We start from the raw sequence: 20,605 nt of genomic DNA on the forward strand, positions 1-20,605 counted from the left end.
CCAAAACCAGGTAAAGACACTAAAAGAAAGAAAGCTACTGGCCAATATCCCTGATAAACATAGGTGCTAAAATTCTTAACAAAGTATTGGCAAACTGTATCTAGCAATACACTGAAAAGATCATACATCATGATCAAATAGGATTTATTCTAGGGAGACAAGGCTCACACAATATTCGCAAATCGATAAATGTAATTCACCACATACACAAAACGAAGGATAAAAATCACATGATCATATCAATAGATGCAGAAAAAGTTTGATAAAATCCAACACCCATTTATAATCAAAACTCTCAGCAAAGTGGGAATACAGAAAACATACCTCAACATGATAAAGGCCATCTATGACAAAATGAAAGCCAACATCATACTCAATGGCCAAAAATTAAATGCAGTCCCCTGAAGGTTAGGGAAAAAGACATGTTCCCTTTCACCACACTTATTCAACATTGTACTAGTAGTACTAGACACAACAATCAGAAAAGAAGAAGAAATAAAAGGCATCCGAATTAGGAAAGAAGTAAAACTGTCATTATTTGCTTACAACATGATACTGTAGATAGAAAACCCTAAAGTCTGCCAAAATACTATACTACTAGACTTGATATATAAATTAAGCAAGGAGGCTAGTGATGTCAGAGAAATGGCACCGTTGAGGGGTGCTCCCAATATCTCCCCCTGAAATTTCAATAAATTCAACAACTAGAGACAGAGAAACAATCTCAGGAGCATCTGAAATATACATATACCAAACAAAGATACAATTGGGAGAAAAGGTAGCTGAATATATAATCCATTCTGAAGGAAATAAGACAGAGAACAGAGTATTCTACTTTTCTCACTGATCTGAGGAAGAGCTTCTTTCACTTAAAACTGAAAGAAAAGAGGATTAGGGGCAAGGGAAGAAGCTGGCCAGGGCAGATGATCAAGCCAAGGAGAAAGCGCACCGGTAGCTCAGCCTAGGATCGCAGACGCGGAGCTAGCGCCAGCGGCAGACTCCAGCGGAGGTGGCCGGAGTGGGTTGCCTGCAGAGGCTGGCACCAGAGCGGCTTTGGGCTTCGTTTGCTTCCGGTCTGCGATCGCAGGTGATATGCAAGTGGCTCCACCTGGCGCCTCTGACATAGGTGTTTGCGGGTGGAGAGGCTAAGCCAGAGACTGTCAGTAGTGGACTTCTGTGTGGGCTGTAGCCAGAGTTTATGTGTGGTCCTGGCTCCCCGACCAACAGAACAGGAAGTGCACAAGGGCCGGGTTCCCTAGGCCTGGACCTGTCTGGGAGGGGCGCCTCCACCAGCCAATACAAGTTACAAAGAGCATTCCCACGGAGCAGACCCAAGAGCATGGCAGAAGTTGTGGAGATGGGCTGCACATTTCCAAACAAGGCACAAGGGAGAAAAGCCTGTGGAGATTAGACCCACGGAGCGCTGAGGCAAACTAGACATGCCTGGGAGCCCTTAGAAAGGCACCTGAACAGCAATCAGCTCCCTACCCTGCTTGCTTATACTGACAGCTCTGGTTGGCAAAGCCTTACCCAGAACTGTGCTTTGAGCAGACCTGGAGGAGGGGTTTGGCAGCTCTTAGGGCCTCTTGCTCTGCAAGCAGTGGCTGGGGCAACTTCCTGAGAGCTGATATAAATTATAAAGGACATTCCCGCAGAGCAGACCTCCAAGAGCACTGGGGAACGTGTGAGGGCTGGGCTGAGGGCTAACAGAGCATAAGGGAGAAAATCTGTAGAGATTAGACCCGTGGAGCGCTGAGGCATACTAGACATGCCCGGGGCCTTTAGAAAGGCGCTTGATCTGCAATTGGCTCCCAGTGTGTGGCATGCTAAGATGTGCTAGACCTGTCTGCTGGCCCTTAGAAAGATGTTAGATATGCAATTGACTCCCAGCCCTGCCTCTCTCGCTGGTGGCTCTGGTTGGCAAAGCCTTACCCAGAATTGTGCTTTGAGCAGTGTTGGAGGGGAGACTTGGCAGCTCTTAGGGCCTCTTAATCTGCAAGCAGTGGCTGGGGCAACATCACAGCTGAGTCCCCAGGCTGCTGGATCAGAAAGGAGAGACGTGCGGAGAGGCACCTGGAAAACTGACCCTCCCATTGCCAGAGCCTGTAAACCCTAACAAGCCCCGCCTACCAACAGGACTAAAGCCTAGCTTACATCATCACCATAGTGACAGATCAATTCCAAATCTCTACTCAAGAGTGCCACAGGGGCAAAGCCTGTGGTACAGCATCACTTGCCGAAAAGTAAAAAAAAAAAAAAAAAAAAAACATAAAAAGAATCAACCTCTCAAACCGGGAAAAATTACATTTTTTATAACTTTTTTCCATTTCTTTTTTTTTTTTTAATTTTATTTATTCATTTTTAGAGAGGAGAGAGACACACAGAGAGAGAGAAGGGGGAAGGAGCCAGAAGCATCAACTCCCATATGTGCCTTGACCAGGCAAGCCCAGGGTTTCGAATCGGCGACCTCAGCATTTCCAGGTCGATGCTTTATCCACTGCGCCACCACAGGTCAGGCTTTATTGTTTTTTTTCCATCTTTTTTTTCCCCCACTTTGGTCATTTTATCTTCTTTCCATCATATTCTTTTATTTTCATTTTGAAAGTCATTACCCATAGGTATTACATTTCCCATTCTTGTTTTTTTTATGAGGGCTACATTTCAAAAACCTTAACCTTTTTTTTTTCTTTCCTCTTTTACTTTTTCTCTCATTCGATTGTCATTTAAAACCAAAATATTTTATTCTGGATTCATATATTTTCCTGGTGGCATTTTGTGTGTTTTTTACTTCGTTTTTTATCTTTGTCATTTTCACCCAGCTCTGGCTCTCCATTCTATGTAGTTTTTGTTCCACGTAGCATAAGAAAATTTTCAATTTTCACTGCATTTTCTCAATTCTTTTAATCATCTCTTATTAGTGTTATTAACAATACCACTCTCCAATGCAATTAAGGAAAAAGAAATCAAATATCATGGATACAAAAGACAGAGATGTAGCTCAGACAAATGAGGAAAAATCTCTAGAAAAAAATTTCAATTGCTTGGAAACCTTGGAATTAAATGACAGAGAATAAAACATTGAAGCCCTAGAAATACTCAGGAAAATACAGGAAAGCGCAAAAAGGCAATTTAGAGAGCTCAAAAAACAATTCAATGAACAAAAATAATACATCACCAAGAAAATTGAAACTGAAAATAAATCAAACAGAGATAAAAAAAAAAACTCAATACATGAACTAAAAAATAAGGTAACAAGCTTAGCTAATAGAATAGGCCAGGTAGAGGAGAGAATTAGTGACATAGAAGACAGGCAACTAGAGACACTACAGAGAGAAGAGGAGAGAGACTCACAAATTTAAAAAAAATGAGAAAGCCCTACAGGAATTGTCTAATTCCATCAGAAAGAGCAACATATGAATAATGCGTATATCAGAAGAAGAAGAGAGAGAAAATGGAATGGAGAACATATTCAAACAAATAATAAACAAAAACTTCCCAAGCCTGTAGAAAAAACTAGAGACTTGAATTCAAGAAGCAAACAGAACACCAAGTTATCTTAACCCAAACAAATCTACTCCAAGGCAGTTCTTAATGAAATTATCACAAACTAATAACAAAGAAAATATCCTAAAGGCAGCCAGGGAAAAGAAGAATAAAATATTTAAAGCAAGGCCCATTGTGTAATCATCAGATTTTGTAGCAGAAACTCTAGAAGCCAGAAGAGAGTGGACCCCAGTATTTAAAGTTCTGAAAGAGGAAATTCCAGCCAAGAATACTATATCCATCAAAGCTATCCTTCAAATATGAAGGGGAAATAAAAACATTCACAGATTCAGAAAAGATGAGAGAATTTATCACCAGAAAACTGCCACTTCAGGAAATACTGAAGGGGGTTATCAGACCAGATAAAAAGAACAAAACAAAACAAAAGCACAAGTAAAAGCTCCAACAAGACCACAATAAAAACAGGATTAATCTGTGACAACAAAAAGATTAACAGTAGCAAAGGAGGATGGAGTGCAGAAGCACTTATAAGATAACTACTACAATGAATATGATATGTCTCCTTTCTATTAATAGTAACCACCCCTGAAAAAACCACTACAGAAACATATGGCTTAAAAAAAGAAGAATCAGAGGAAATAAGTATGGAATACAACCAAACAAAAACAAATGACAGAAAAACAAAAAAGAATAACCAAACAAGATACAGAGCTATAAGAAAGCAATATATAAAATGGCAATAGGAAACCCTCAAGTGTCATTAATTACACTAAATGTAAATGGATTGAACTCACCAATAAAAAGACAGAGAGTAGCTGAATGGATTAAAAAAGAAAATCCAACTGTATGCTGCCTTCAAGAAACACATCCAAGCTTCAAGGATAAAAACAAATTCAAAGTGAAAGGTTGGAAAACGATTCTCTCTTCAAGCAAATAACATCCAAAGAAAAGCAGGTATAGCCATACTTATATCTAACAATGACTTTGACTTTTGGGGGTATATACTCAGCTGGTTCATATGGTAGTTCTATTCTTGATTTTTTGAGGAACCGCCATATTTTCTTCCATAATGGTTGTACTACTTTACATTCCCACCAACACATAATGAGGGTTCCTTTTTCTCCGCAGACTCTCCAACACTTGTTGTTACCTGTCTTGTTGATACAACCAATCTAACAGGTGTGAGGTGGTATCTCATTGTAGTTTTGATTTGCATTTCTCTAGTAGCTAGTGAAGATGAGCATCTTTTCATATATCTGTTGGCTATTTATATTTCTTCCTGGGAGAAGTGTCTGTTCATGTCCTCTTCCCATTTTTTTATTGGATTGTTTGCTTGTTTGTTGTTGAGTTTTGTGAGTTCTTTGTATATTTTGGATATTAGACCCTTCTCTGAGCTCTTGTTTAAAAATATCAACTCCCATTTAGTCAGCTGTCTGTTTGTTTTGTTGTCAATTTCTTTTGCAGTGCAAAAGTTTCTTAGTCTGATATAGTCCCATTTATTTATCTTTGCCTTTACTTCCTTGCCTTTGGAGTCAAATTCATAAAGTGTTCTTTGTAACCAAGGTCCATGAGTTTAGTATCTATGCTTTCTTTTATGTATTTTATTGTTTCAGGTCCTATATTTAGGTCTTGGATCCATTTTGAATTAATTTTAGTACAAGGGGACAAACTGTAGTCGAGTTTCATTCTTTTGCACGTGGCTTTACAGTTTTCCCAGCACCATTTATTGAAGAGGCTTTCTTTTCTCCATTGTGTGTTTTTGGCTCCTTTATCAAAGACGATTTGACCATATACATGTGGTTTTATTTCCAGGCTGTCTATTCTGTTCCATTGGTCTGAGTGTCTATTTTTCTGCTAATACTATGTGGTTTTGATTATCGTGACTCTATAGTATAATTTGAAGTCAGGTATTGTAATGCCCCAGCTTCATTCTTTTTCCTTAGGATTACTTTGGCTATTCGGGGGTTTTTATAGTTCCATGTAAACCTGAAGATTTTTTATTCCATTTCTTTTAAAAATGACATTGGATTTTTGATGGGAATTGCATTAAATTTGTATATTGCTTTGGGTAATACGGTCATTTTAACTATATTTATTCTTCCTATCCAAGAAGAAGGAATATTTTCCCATTTCATTGTATCTTTTTTGATTTCCCTTAACAGGTAGTTTTCATTATATAGGTCCTTTACATTTTGTTATGTTTATTCCTAGGTGTTTTTTTTGTTGTGGCAACCGTAAAAGGGATTATTTTTTTCAGTTCATTTTCTGAAGTTTCATTGTTGGCATAAACAACGGCAATAGACTTCTGTATATTAATTTTGTATCCTGTGACCTTACTGTATTGGTTTATTGTTTCTAATAGTCTTTTTGTGGAGTCTTTGGGGTTTTTGATATACAGGATCATATCATCTGACAAAAGTCATACCTTTACTTCTTCTTTCTCAATACGATTGCCTTTTATTTCTTTCTCTTGTCTGACTGCTCTGGATAGAACTTCCAGCACTATGCTGAATAAGAGTGGAGAGAGTGGGCAATCTTGTCTTCTTCCTGATTTTAAAGGAAAAATTTTCAGTTTAATGGCATTTAATATGATGTTAGCTGATGGTTTGTCATAAATGGCTTTTATTATGTTGAGATATTTTCCTTCTATACTCATTTTTTTAGTGTTTTAAACATAAAATGATGTATTTTATCAAATGCCTTTTCTGCTTTTATTGATAGGAACATATGGTTTTTGTTGTTTTGTTGATAATGCTATGTTACATTAACTGTTTTACATATGTTGAATGTTCCTCGTGATGCCGAGGTGAATCCCACTTGTCATGATGAATTTTTTTTTTTCTTTTTTTTTTTTTCATTTTTCTGAAGCTGGAAACAGGGAGAGACAGTCAGACAGACTCCCGCATGCGCCCGACCCGGATCCACCCGGCACGCCCACCATGGGGCAACACTCTGCCCACCAGGGGGTGATGCTCTGCCCATCCTGGGCATCGCCATGTTGCGACCAGAACCACTCTAGCACCTGAGGCAGAGGCCACAGAGCCATCCCCAGCGCCCGGGCCATCTTTGCTCCAATGGAGCCTTGGCTGCAGGAGGGGAAGAGAGAGACAGAGAGGAAAGCACGGCGGAGGGGTGGAGAAGCAAATGGGCGCCTCTCCTGTGCGCCCTGGCCGGGAATCGAACCCGGGTCCTCCGCACTCTAGGCCGACGCTCTACCACTGAACCAACTGGCCAGGGCCCGAATTATTTTTTTAATATGTTGCTGTATTCAATTTTCTAGTATTTTGTTTAGGATTTCAGCATCTCTCATTAGTGATATCGGTCTGTAGATTTCTTTCTTTGTGTTGGCCTTGCCAAGTTTTGCTATGAGGGTTATGTTGGCCTCATAAAAATTGGAAATACTGCTTCTTCAATTTTTTGGAAGACTTTGAGTAGAATAAGAACCATATCTTCTTTGACTGTTTGATAGAATTCACTAGTATAAGTGTCTGGTCCTGGACTTTATTTTTTGGGAGGTTTTAGATAGTTGTTTCTATTTCCTCTCTGCTTATGGCTCTATTTAGACTACTTCCTTTTTGCAGTTGAATTATAATTTCAAAGCTCTATGGTCATAAAATATGCTTGATATAATTTCAATCTTTCTGAATTTGTTGATGTTAGTTTTGTGGCCCAAAATATAGACAATGTTTAAGAATGTTCCATGTACACTGGAGAAAAATGTATACTCTGGCATTCTGGGATGAAATGACCTGTAGATGTCTACCATATCCAATTGTTCTAGTGTTTTGTTTAAGGCCAATATACCTTTATTGATTTTCTCTTTGAATGAATGATCTAGAGCCATCAGTGGTATATTGAGGTCTCCAAGTATGACTGTATTTTTGTCGGTTTTTATTTTTAGATCAGTTAGTAAATGTCTTATATACTTTGGTGCTACTTGGTTTGGTGCATATATATTAAGAAGTGTTATGTCTTTTTGATTCAATGTCCCCTTTATCATTATGAAATGAACATCTTTGTCTCTGATTATCTTTGCTGTCTTGTCGTCAGCATTGTTAGATATAAATATGGCTACACCTGCTTCTCTCTGGATGTTATTTTTGCTTGGAGAGAGAATCATTTTCCAACCTTTCACTTTGAATTTGTTTTTATCCTTGTAGCTTAGATCTGTTTCTTAAAGGCAGCATACAGTTAGATTTTCTTTTCTAATCCACTCTGCTACTCTATGTCTTTTTATTGGTGAGTTCAATCCATTTACATTTAATGTAATTATTGATTCTTGAGGGTTTCCTATTGCCATTTTATATATTGCTTTCTTATAGCTCTGTATCTTGTTTGGTTATTCTTTTTTGTTTTTCTGTCATTTGTTTTTGTTTGGTTGTATTCCATACTTATTTCCTCTGTTTCTTCTTTTTTTAAGCCCTGTGTTTCTGTAGTGGTTTTTTCAGGGGTGGTTACTATTAATAGAAAGGAGACATATCATGTTCACTGTAGTACATTATCTCATGAGTGCTTCTGCACTCCATCCTCCTTTGCTACTGTTAATCTTTGTCCTCTCCCCTTTTCTGTTTTTGTTGTCACAAATTAATCTTGTTTTTATTGTGATCGTGTTGGAGCTTTTACTTGTGTTTTTGTTTTTGTTTTGTTCTTTTTATCAGGTTGGATAACCCCCTTTAGTATTTCCTGAAGTGGCAGTTTTCTGGTGATAAATTCCCTCATCTTTTCTGTATCTGTGAATGTTTTTATTTCCCCTTTGTATTTGAAGGATAGCTTAGATGAATAGAGTATTCTTGGCTGGAAGTTTCTCTCTTTCGGTACTTTAAATATTGGGGTCCACTCTCTTTGGATTTATAGAGTTTCTTCTGAGAAATTTGATGATAGCCTAATGGGCCTTCCTTTGTATGTTGTATTCTTCTCTGCCCTGGCTATTTGAGGACTTTTTCTTTGTCATTGGTTCGTGATAATTTCATTATGATGTGCCTTAGAGCAGGTCTTTTTGGGTTAAGGGAATTCGCTGTTCTGTTTGCTTCTTGAATTCGAGGCTCTAATTCTTTCCATAGGCTGTAGAAGTTCTCGTCAATTGTTTGAGTATGTTCTCCAGCCTGACCATGCAGTGGCGCAGTGGATAGAGTGTCGGACTGGGATGCGGAGGACCCAGATTTGAGACCCCGAGGTCACCTCATCTGAGCACGGGCTCATCTGGCTTGAGCAAAAAGCTCACCAGCCTGGACTCAAGGTCGCTGGCTTGAGCAAGGGGTTACTCAGTCTGCTGAAGGCCCACGGTCAAGGCACATATGAGAAAGCAATCAATGAACAACTAAGGTATCGCAACAGAATATGTTCTCCATTCCATTTTCTCTCTCTTTGCCTTCTGATATACCCATTATTTTGTGTTGCTCTTTCTGATGGAGTCAGACAATTCCTGTAGGGCTTTCTCTTTTTTATTTTTTAATTTGTGAGTCTCTTCTTCTTTCTGTAGTATCTCTAGTTGCCTGTCTTCTATGTCACTAATTCTCTCCTCAATCTTGTCTATTAGCTAAGCTTGTTACCTCGTTTTTTATTTCATGTATTGAGTTTTTCCTCTCTGGTTCCTTTTTATAGTTTCAATTTTCTTGGTGAAGTACTCTTTTTGTTCATTAAATAGTTTTTTGAGCTCTCTAAATTACCTTTTCATGCTTTCTTGTATTTCACTGAGTATATTTAGGACTTCAATTTTGAATTCTCTGTCATTAACGCCTAGGTTTCCAAGTAATTGAAATTTTTTTCTAGAGATCTTTCATCACCTGTGTGAGCTATATCTTTGTCTTTTTTATCCATGATATTTTATTTCTTTTTCCTTAATGGCATTTTAGAGTGGTATGGTTAATAACACTAATAAGAGATAATTAAAAAAAATAAATTGAAAAAATACAGTGAAAAAATTAAAATTCTATAATAAGTGGAACAAAAATTACAGAAAACAAGGAGCAGAAATTGAGGAAAAATGACAAAAGAGATAAAAAATAAAGTAAAAAACACGCAAAATGCCACAAAGAAATATATGAATCCAAAATATAATAATTTGTTGATAAATGATGATCGAATGAGAGAAATGAAAAAATAAAGGTTTTCGAAATGAAACCCTCATAAAAAAACAAGAATGAAAAATGTAACAACTATGGATAATGAAGTTCAAAAGGAAAAGGAAAGAAAAAAATGAAAGAAGATAAAATGACCAAAGTGGAAAAAAAAAGTTATAAAAATGTAATTCTTTCTGTCTTTGAGGTAGCTTCTTCCCTTTTTTTCGGCAGGTGGCGCTGTACTACAGGTTTTGTCCCTGTGGGGCTCTTGAACAAAGGTTTGCACTTGTGCGTGCTGTGGCAATGACATAGGCTTGGCCTCAGTCCTGTTGGTAGGTGGGGCTTGTTTGGGTTTGGAGGGTCCAACAATGGGAATCTCAGTTTTCCATGTACCTCTCTCCATGTCTCTCCCACTTGAGCTAGCAGCCTGGGGACTTAGCTGTGAGATTCGCTCCAGCTACTGCTTGCAGAGCAAGAGGCTTTACAAGCAGCCAGGTCCTTCCTCTAGTACCATTCAAAGTACAGTTCTGGGTAAGGCTGTGCCAACCATCACCGTCATCAAGAGAGGCAGGGCTTTGAGCCGACTGCAGATCTAGCATCTTTCTAAGGGCCAGCAGACAGGTCTAGCACATCTCAGCATGCCACACACTGGGAGCTGATTGCAGATCAAGCACCTTTCTAAGGGCCCCCGGGCATGTCTACTACACCTCAGCACTCCACAGGTCTTATCTCCACAGGCTTCTCCCTTGTGCACTGTTTGGTAGCGTGTAGCAAGCCACATGCATGCCCAGCCCCACAACTTCAGCAGTGCACACGGAGGCTTGCACCTGCCCACTTAGGTGCACAGCGCCTGTGATCTCAGAGCCAGGAATGCAGGAATGAGCTTTGAAGCCTGTCTCGGCCCCGTGCAGGCGCCCCACTCGGACAGTCCCAGGTCCAAGAATCCTGGCTCTTGTGGATGTCCCGTGCTGGTGGTCATGGAGCTGGGGCTGCACAAAGACGCTGGCAACAGCCCATGCAGATGTCTATCTCTAATAATCTAGGGCTATGCCCTCCAGCCTACGTGCACGCATGCTCACACCAGTGGTGCCAGGTGGAGCCACTTGCACACCGCCCGTGATCGTGGATCTGGGAGTGCACAAAGCTGCTGGCACTGGTACTGGCTCCTGTGGGCACCCTGCACTGGTAACCTTTGTCAGAGCCTGCCGCCCGTGCATGCCCCATATCCGTCATCTCAGGCAGAGCTAGTGTGGTCTTCCTTCTGCTTGATCATCCATCCTAACCCAGCTTCCTCCCTCTGCCTCAGACCCTCTGCTTTACTCGTCTCCAGACAAAAGCAGCCCTTCCTCAGATCAGTGAGGAAAGTGATAAACCTCATTTTCCATCTTATTTCCTTCAAAGTGGATTATATATTCAGCCACCTTTTCACCCAGTCATACCTTTGTCTGGTATGTATATTTTTCAGATGCTCCTGAGATTATTTTCTCTGTCTTTACTTGTGGAATTTGTTAAAATTTCAAGGGGAGATATCAGGAGCACCCCTCACGGCACCATTTCTCTGACATTACCACCCAAAAATTTATATAGAACTAAAAACAACCCGAATAGCCTCAGCAATCTTGAAAATAAAGAACAAAATGGGAGGTATCACACTTCCTGATATCAAGCTATAATACACGACCATTGTAATCAAAACAGCTTGGTACTGGCATAAGAACAGGCATATAGAGCAATGAACAGAACAGAGAACCCAGAAATAAGTCCATGCCTTTATGGTCAATTAAAATTTGACAAAGGTGGCAATAGTATCCAGTGGAGTAAAGACAGTCTCTGTATAAATGGTACTGAGAAATTGACAGGTACATGCAAAAAAATGAAACTAGACTACCAACTTACACCATTTGTAAAAACAAATTCAAAATGGATAAAAGACAAATGTAAGTTGCAAAACTGCAGTAAACTCTCCGATATCTCTTTTAGCAATGTATTTGTTGATATATCTTGTTGGGCAAGTGAAATAACGGACAAAATAAACAAATGCGATTGTATAAAACTAAAAAGCTTTTGCACAGCAAAGGACACCATTAACAAAATAAAAAGACAACCCACTCTATAGGAGAACATATTCACAGACATATCTGATAAGGGGTTAATAACCAAAATTTACAAAGAATTTATAAAACTCAACAGCAGAAAGGTAAACAATCCAATTAAAAAATGGGCAAAGGACCTGAATAAACACTTCTCCAAAAAGGACAAATATAGATGGCCAACAGACATGTGAAAAAAATATCACTCATCAGAAAAATGCAAATTAAAATCATGATGGGTTATCACCTCACACTTGTCAGAATGGCTCTCATTAACAAATCAATGAACAAAAAGTGCTGGTGAGGATGCTGAGAAAAGGGAACCCTCCTGCACTGCTGGTGGGAATGCAGACTGATGCAGCCACTGTGGAAAACAGTATGGAGATTGCTCAAAAAATTAGAAATGAAGCAGCCTTATGACCCAGCTCTCCCACCTTTAGGAATATATCCTAAGAATCCTAAAACACTAATTAAAAAAAGACATGCACCCCCATGTTCACTGCAGCATTGTTTACAATAGGCAAGATTTGGAAACAACATCTGGAAACAGCCCAAGTGTCCATCAGTGGACAAGTGGATAAAAAAGCTGTGGTATATTACACTATGGAATACTATGCAGCTGTATTCAGGAAATGTAGGAAATCTTACCTTTTGCAACAGCATAGATGGACCTGGAGATTATTAAGCTAAGTAAAATAAGCCAGACAGAGAAAGACAAATACCATATGATCTCACTTATATGTGGAATCTAATGCATACAATAAACTGAGGAACAAAATAGAGGCAGGGTCATAGGGAACAGATGAATGGCTGTCGGAGGGAAGAGGAAGAGGGAATGGGATCAAAGAAGGTGAAGGGATTAGCCAAAATCATGTATACATAACATATAGATCCAGACAACAGGACAGCAACAGCCAGAGGGAAAGAGGGAGAGGAAATACGGGGGGGAAAGGGGGGACATGAGGTGGAAAGAGACTTTGCATGAGGCATCGGGGGGCATAATGTGGGGTGTAGAGGGTGTTATATTGAGTGGGACACTTGGAACCATGGTAACATAATAAATTTGAAAAAAAATACATGAGGTGACAAATATGTTACTAGGAGGAATCTTTCATACATCAAACAATGTACACATACATCAAATCATCACAAGGTGTACTTTAAATATCCTATAATTTTATTTATCAATTATACTTCAATAAAGCTAAAATAACAAATAAGACTTTTATTTAAATGACTCCTTAATAAAGAATTGTTCAGTGAGAATACTCAGACTATTAAGTAGATGTGGATCACACACAAAGTAATACAAATTCCAAGCAATGACAATTTATAAAATGACTAAACTTATTTTTCAATTTTTCCATTAATTTGGGAGAGAGAGAATGAAATTGGGAGGGAGGAAGAGAGGAAGGAAGGGAGAGGGAGGAAGGGAGAGGGAGAGGGAGAGAGAGAAAGAGAGAAACATCAACTCACTGTTCCACTTAGTTGTTCCATTTTAGTTGTGCGCTCACTGTTTGCTTTCATACGTGCCCTGACCCAGATCAAACCCCTGACCTTGGTGCGTGGGTACAACACTCTATCCATTGTGTCACCTGGCCATGGCTAATATGACTGATCTTATACAGACACTTTTCATAAAGTCAAAATAGTTTGAAATTAAAGACTTTTATAATGGCTTTTTCTGTGTTAAGAAGTCATTGTAAGTGGAAATAGTTAAAAATAAAAAAAAGCCTTAATAATTGTAAGTACAGTGACCTAGGATTAATCCTACACAGCCCATTTACTTTTATCTAAACCCTTGTCCTATTTTAAAATTAATAGTGTAAGCATACAAGGCCACAGGATAAGAATTCACATAAAAATAACTGAACCAGGGTTTCAAAAATAGAAAAGCACAGTTACTCAGGTTATCAAACATCTACTTTGCAAACCTTTTAGAAATACACTCTATGTGTGTTTATACATATGGAATAGTACAAATAGTACAAATTCAGCAATCCCCTTCCTATTCACCTAGCGGATCATGACTGGTCCCAACCGTGCGGTTCTCAAGGTTCATGTGGGTACAGAACACGCACACGGGGACTGCAAGAATGGCGGTGTTTCTGAAGGCTTTGTGGGAGACAGTGCGACAGTGCACATATGACAGAGAGAAGGGAGAACTGGCAATGTGGGCTCAAGACCTGGCCTCCCCACATCTGCGGCTGTGGGCAAGCCCCCTAGTCTTCTCAGGAGGAGTCCATTCTTCCACTAGTGAAGGCTATCCCAGTGGCCACTTTCATTTCTCCAAGACTTGACAAAGATAAATCAAGACAGTAAAGGTCAAAGTGATCTTAAATACAACCTTGCTACACAAAAGAAAATCATCTGAGGCCCTGGCTGGTTGGCTCAGCGGTAGAGCGTCGGCCTGGCGTGCGGGGGACCCAGGTTCGATTCCCAGCCAGGGCACATAGGAGAAGCGCCCATTTGCTTCCCCTCCCCCACCCCCTCCTTCCTCTCTGTCTCTCTCTTTTCCTCCCGCAGTCAAGGCTCCATTGGAGCAAAGATGGCCCGGGCGCTGGGGATGGCTCCTTGGCCTCTGCCCCAGGTGCTAGAGTGGCTCTGGTCGCCACAGAGCGACGCCCCGGTGGGGCAGAGCATCGCCCCCTGGTGGGCAGAGTGTCACCCCTGGTGGGCGTGCCGGGTGGATCCCAGTCGGGCGCATGCGGGAGTCTGTCTGACTGTCTCTCCGTTTCCAGCTTCAGAAAAATACAAAAAAAAGAAAAAGAAAATCATCTGAGGCTGTAGTAAGCATGAAAGTTAAAAAGTTAAACTACGAGATATCGGTAAGCAGGTTTTCGATTAGAAGGGTCACTGTTTCTAGCTATGCAATCATCAGTAGACAGCACTTTGGCTCCATCTCGCTGTGAGGACGCCCCAAACCTTTCCCAGGCGGCACACAGCCCCAACTTCAGCTAGCAAAACCCCACCCTGTCAGAATTCTGTGCTACTCAAAGATATGCAATCATCTTATTATTTGTTGAGTTTATAATAATTACTAAGCTAATAATTAAAACAAAAGCATAGAGTGGTTTACACCTCAACAAAGAAAACTTTTAACACTAGAAAAGAAAATAATTAGAAAAGGGAAGAATTTTAACACACTCACATAACAGTATGGAATGGGTGTGGAAAGAGAAAAGAAGCACTTTTTTTACCCTACAGCTCCTTAGAGAAAGCACACTAAAAATTCTTAAAAGCATGGTGACTCCAAGAAAGTAATACAGTTCGTTTCAAGTAATATGGATTGTTTCAAGTAAGGACAAGGAGAAGGCACCTGACTTTAACGCGTGCTATGGCTATGAGGCTCCCCTGCTGGTTTATCAGATTGATAGGCTGGAATGAAGCCCTGGCAAAGGGCGTGCAGCTCCAACAAGGAGGATACTGATGCTAAGGGGAAAGGGACAGCTCAAGCCAGGGAGGAAGCTGACCCAAACCCATGCCTGCACTCCACGTGGCCCAGACATGGAGCACTCTACTCCAGCACTAGGGGCTCGGAAAAGGCCAAAGACAGGTTCCCTTCTACTAATAAGCTTCTATGTAATTGTGCAACTGTATTTATGTTACATCTATTTGACTCCACATATTAGCTACTTTTATTTCCATCACAATTCTGAACTTCTCCCTAACACTAAAGACCTGGCCTCTGTTTTAACTCAGTTAAATTATGATTTAGTTTAAAAAAATAGCCTTTAAAAAAATCTCATATATATCACTGATCATTGTAAATTAATAAGTTGTGATTGTTCTGAATGAGAAGAAATCATAGTCTTGATTTGGTCAAATAGCTCTGGATAGCCAGTATTTAATCTCTTTCTTACTGGGGCCAAGAATTAAGAAGTAGGTTATATTCTTCAATAGAATCATCAGTAGGTTGCATTTAAGCCCTGACATGAGGTATGCACATTAAAGGTCACTGAGAAATAACAAAACAAAGTAAAAACTTGTAATTACTTATTAAAAAAATGTGTAAATGATCATTATAAAACTGATAATTGCATACTTCTTTTCATGTACACTAAGCCATCCCAAAATTTTAAGGTGTAATTTCTAGTGTTAACAATAAAATGAAAGTTAATTCATCCAAACCAAAGATATGTTTGAACAAAAATGCCTGTGATATTGTGACTTACAATAAGAAATGTATGTTTGGTCTTCAGGTCTTCATATCATTTCTGGAACAGAGCCACTAAAACCCTTGGAATTTGTGAAGTGATAAGAGCAATCAAGGCATCTCGATATGCCCTCTCAACCACACCTGAGTTTATGTTAATGCAGTGACCTTGGTAGCATCTATGGATGGGGCGGGATGCCAGGGAAAACAGCAATGTTGTCGGGAGCCCATCCACTAATGCTGGCTAACTAGGTCACAGCAGGAGAAGATTCACAACTGCTGGTTGACAAAGTCACAGCAAAAGAAGATAGAGTCACCGCAGTAAGACCAACAGCTGCGGGTTGACAAAGTCACCGCAAGGAAAGGCACAACGACACTTCCCCCTTTAATTTTTTGAATTAATCTGGCCTTATATCCCCCCTTTTTCTGGGTGTGTGCTATTATTTGTGGCACAGGGATAATAGTACCGTGCTTTTCCTGTAGATTTGTAGTAATTTCTTTGGAAATGAGACAGAAGGTGTAAGTTCCACAGAAAAGCCTGTAAGCCCCTTGATCTGGGCTCGTAAACATAAGAGGCTGGCTATGATATCCCTCGTAAAGGGTAAAGTTTGTAGGAGAATTTCTTCTTAATCATGTTAGAAAGAATAGATTGTGACTTATGAATGGGTAGAAGGCAGTGGCTGTGCACAGAGCACCTTTTGGCCTTCACTTAATTCATCATTTTTCCTCCCTAGCCTTTTCATGTAATAGAGTAGAGAAACTTTCCTTTCTTTTTGCTTATTTAATCTGCAAATAGTGGAACACTCTAAGAAGAATATAGTTAGAATTTACTAGTATATGAATATAGTAAATAAATAAAGTTTAACTAGACATTAGAATCTTAGGTAAAGTGTAGTGGAGTGGCCTGTTGCGTGGCCTTGGATAGGAGTGCAGCTGGCTAGTAAGAATGTTTTGTTAAGAGATTTGTTTTATGACTAAAGGCAGTTACTGGGCTTTCTCAGTGAGACATTCTCATGAGATTTATATACTTTCCCAAGGTTTTTCGTTCAGATAATAAAGAGGAATATGGAAGAATCCATAGAAGCAATAGCAATTAATGCCTTCTGATATTATGATGCTACTAAACTATCTTGCAGGTGCACTCTATATATCTTTAAGCAAAAGTTACTCTTGATGTTATGACAATTTCTTAATAAGCAAGCCTTTTGAAGTCTTGTGAGAAAAGTTAGGACACTGCATAAACTCAAGGCCATTTGCCTAAGCAAGCGGTGGTCCTTTGCTAGTCCTTAATGATTTTGTCTGTTAATCTCTCCCTGCCCCTTGACTCACAACAACAGTAAAGTTGAGTTATTAGTTAGTACTAATCCTTTAAAAGCTTTTACCGATGTTATCGCTATTCAAGTTATTTTTTAATTGTACTTTGAATGATTTGCCACCTGTTTTGTAGTTTATAGATATAAATTAACTGTTATCTGGAAACATGTAAACATAGTGAAACAAAAGCAATGATTAATACCATGTAATTGTAACTTGGTGTGTGTGTATAAAAAAGGAGCTGTACTAGCATTTGGTAGAGATGCCTGGCAGTAAATGCTAACAAGAGAATAAAGAGAAAGAAAAGAATTCGGCTCTCTCACTCGATTTCGCCAACGCCGTCTCCTCCTGTGGGACCCCTGGATCCCCCCCCCGGGGCTGGACCCCGGCACAATGTCAAGGATTAAAATCCCCCCTCCCCCCCACACACACACTGACCTAGGGGAGGAGAGAGGAGCTAGGAATTAATCACCAGTGGCCAATGATGTCATCAGTGCTGCCTCTGTAACAAAGCCTCCATAACACCCAAAAGGAGAGGGTTTGGAAACCTCCTGCCTGGTGAACACGTGGAGATTCGGTGAGAGGACAACGCCCAGGGAGGACAGAGAAGCCCCTAGCCCTTTCCCTACCCTGCTCTATGGGTCTCTCCCATCTGACTGTTCATGAGCTCCATACTTGTATAATAAACTGGTAATTCAGTAAGTGAAATGTTTCTCTGAGTTTGGTGAGCTGCTCTAGCAAATAAATAGAACCAAAGAAGGGGGTCGTAGGAACGTCCTATCTATTTGCCAGACTATCAGCAGCACAGATGACAACCTGGACTTGCAATTGGCATCTGAAGTGGGATTGGGGACAGTCTTGTAGCCCTGGGCTGAAAGGACAGAAAACCAAAGACCTATTCGCTCACCCCTTAACCTAATTCTCTAAAATAGTTTTAAGTTTGTTTTACAGAGATAAAGAGATACTGAGCGTGGCAGGAAGTTAGACAGATATGAGCAGAGCAAGGACTGTGGGCCAGACACAGAAGGTCTCCGGGGCAGAAAGCCCCAAGTGCCTAGCAACGGACAAAACTGGGAAAACAAGGACCTCACCCCAGGATGACCTTCCTCCATTACCTGGTCATGCGGTTGAGACCCCCTAATTTCAGATAGTTGGTCACGCGATGCAGACCCTCCTTTTGACCTCTCCTCCTCCGACATATCACTAGTCCATGGTTTTAGATCCCCTTAGAGGAGGAACAAACAAGAAAGCCAGAGAATAGTGTTTAACTATTAATCCCCAAAGATAACATCTAGGCCTCAGTTGTGTTTCAGCTCCAGGCCCAGAAAAGCAGCAAAAGCAGACAAGCAATGCCACAGCTGACCTCAGGACCAGCTGCACTGACTCATGAGCCCTGCCCTGGCGCTGACCAAGCAATGGAGCCCACGACCCTGAAAGGGCACACCGCAAGAGCTGATGGATATTCTTGTGAGTTCCTCCCCTGGGACCTCCCTAAGATCTCAACCCTTAAAAGACCTTAGGACAGAGGGTCCAGCGAGCTCTCCCTTCCCCGAGCCTACCCCTTCCCCTCGAGAATTTTCCTTGCCATGTCTCTCTCCTAACCTCTAAGGAATTCTGCAAGACTTGCAACCAGGGAGCAGTGGGCAGCGGCAGCTCATCTGGGCTCAACCCCCTGAACCTGTCTCCAAGGCCTCTTTTCTGACTTTCTTTCCTGCATGGCTAACAGATCCCTGTTTCAGCACTTCCATTCTTTGTGAACTCTTTTACAAGCATCATAGGCCAACCTAACAGAGCCCTGAACCAGTGGGATCTGATGCTGTTCTCCAGGAAGAAAGCGTCAGAACTGAGTCAAACTGTAGGTAGGCTATCCAACTGGTGTCCCAGAAAATTGCTTGGATGAGTGAGGGGAAAATGCCACAGACACTGACATTTCATAGCACAAAATCTGCTTTGCAAGTTTGGTTATTTATTATAGGTAAAGTTAAACAAGGACAAAAAAACTGGCAAAAATCATAAATGGTGTAAAGGAAAAAGTATGAAAACCTGGAGATTAGTATGCTAAGGGAAATAAGCCAGTTAGAGAAAGGCAAATATCAGATGATCTCACTTATATGTGGAATGTAATGAACACAATAAATTGAGGGAAAAACTAGAAAGCGAGGCATAGACACATGGAACAGATGAATAACTGTCGGGGGGAGAGGGCCCTGGTGAAAGGAAGGGGAAGGGATTAGACAGAAAACATATACACGGAACACACAGATACAGACAACAAAGTGACAACAGCCAGAGGGAGGGGTGGTGGAGGTGGGTAAAAGGGCTCTGGGGTGGAACGGACCGAAAGAGATTTTGTTTGGGGCAGAGTGCACAATGAGGTGGGCAGATGGTGTTTTATAGAGTTATACACTTGAAACCGTATGGCTTTGCAAACCAGTGCCATCCCAGTAAACTCAATTTAACATAAAATAAAATAGAACAAACTAAAAACTATTTAGAGATGAAGCTGGCAATTGCTCAATGTAATGACTTCTTAGTTGGTTAGGGTGTTGCCAGTTTTGTTTCAGTTTATTCAAGCCAAAATCTTGATAAGACTGATACTCAACTTGAAATTCAATACTTTTGGTATCCAAGACATCCAGCAAGTATCAGGAACTGCAGAAGCACCTGTCTGAATTGCTGTGGCATTTACAAAAGCCAGAAAATTAATGTTTGCTTTTAAGCAAAGACAAGGATAAAGAAAATGAGAGTTAATGACAATAACAAAAAAAGGTAAGGAAATTAAGCATAAAATTATGCTTGGATACAAAGAATGCTTCCTAAAATATCAGAATATAATAGTTTCTTCCTTAAAAGGTTTAGAGATTTTGGGGGGATGTTGGGGAATGGAATAATTTCTGTGTAAGCATATTAGATAATTTTTAAGGCAAAGAAGAGTCTATGTTTTGTTTTGTTTTGTTTTAAATTACATATGCATTTTAAAATTATTATATTTGCCATTATTCTCCAAAGTATGATCATAAAATTTCCTAACAAAGACTATTATTTAAAAATCTGCAAAGGTAATTCTACTTGATCATAGATTCCCATTATGAAATCAGAGAATTTCTACCTAAAAGAAATGATCTAAATCACCACTGAAAACTTCCAGTAATACAACACCAGCTACCTTGGTGACCAAGCCTGCAGTCAGTCAACCAGGAATGTGCCCCTCCACAAAAGCCACGGAAACTTGTCCTGCTTCCTCTTACTGCTGGAGGGGTTTCACTGCTAACAGCTGAAACTTGTGAATGGCAGCTGTGACATCACTTGACCTCAGTCTGAAAATGACCTAATCTCTATTCTTCATATTACTAACGATGGCTGCTACCGCCTCTAGGATTCCTTTAAGTTCTACATGTGGCATAGCTAAAAGTATCTAAAGTGAGGGACGTCCACAATATATCTCAGTCTTCCAGAGTGGAAACTTTCTCAGTGAATATTCC

The 20,605-nt window shown here is 40.2% G+C and overlaps 1 protein-coding gene and 1 non-coding gene across 6 annotated transcripts in view; both read right to left on the reverse strand.

Annotated features, from left to right (window-relative positions):
- Positions 1-20,605, reverse strand: part of DCLK1 (doublecortin like kinase 1) — a 400,808-nt gene that overhangs the window by 356,138 nt on the left and 24,065 nt on the right. The gene's annotated exons all lie outside the window — the stretch shown is intronic.
- Positions 6,667-6,742, reverse strand: TRNAS-AGA (transfer RNA serine (anticodon AGA)). The gene has a single exon. It is a non-coding gene; the product is annotated as a tRNA-Ser (tRNA).

The sequence above is a fragment of the Saccopteryx bilineata genome, chromosome 6 (assembly GCF_036850765.1).
Source record: "Saccopteryx bilineata isolate mSacBil1 chromosome 6, mSacBil1_pri_phased_curated, whole genome shotgun sequence".
NCBI classification, from domain to species: Eukaryota; Metazoa; Chordata; class Mammalia; order Chiroptera; family Emballonuridae; genus Saccopteryx; species Saccopteryx bilineata.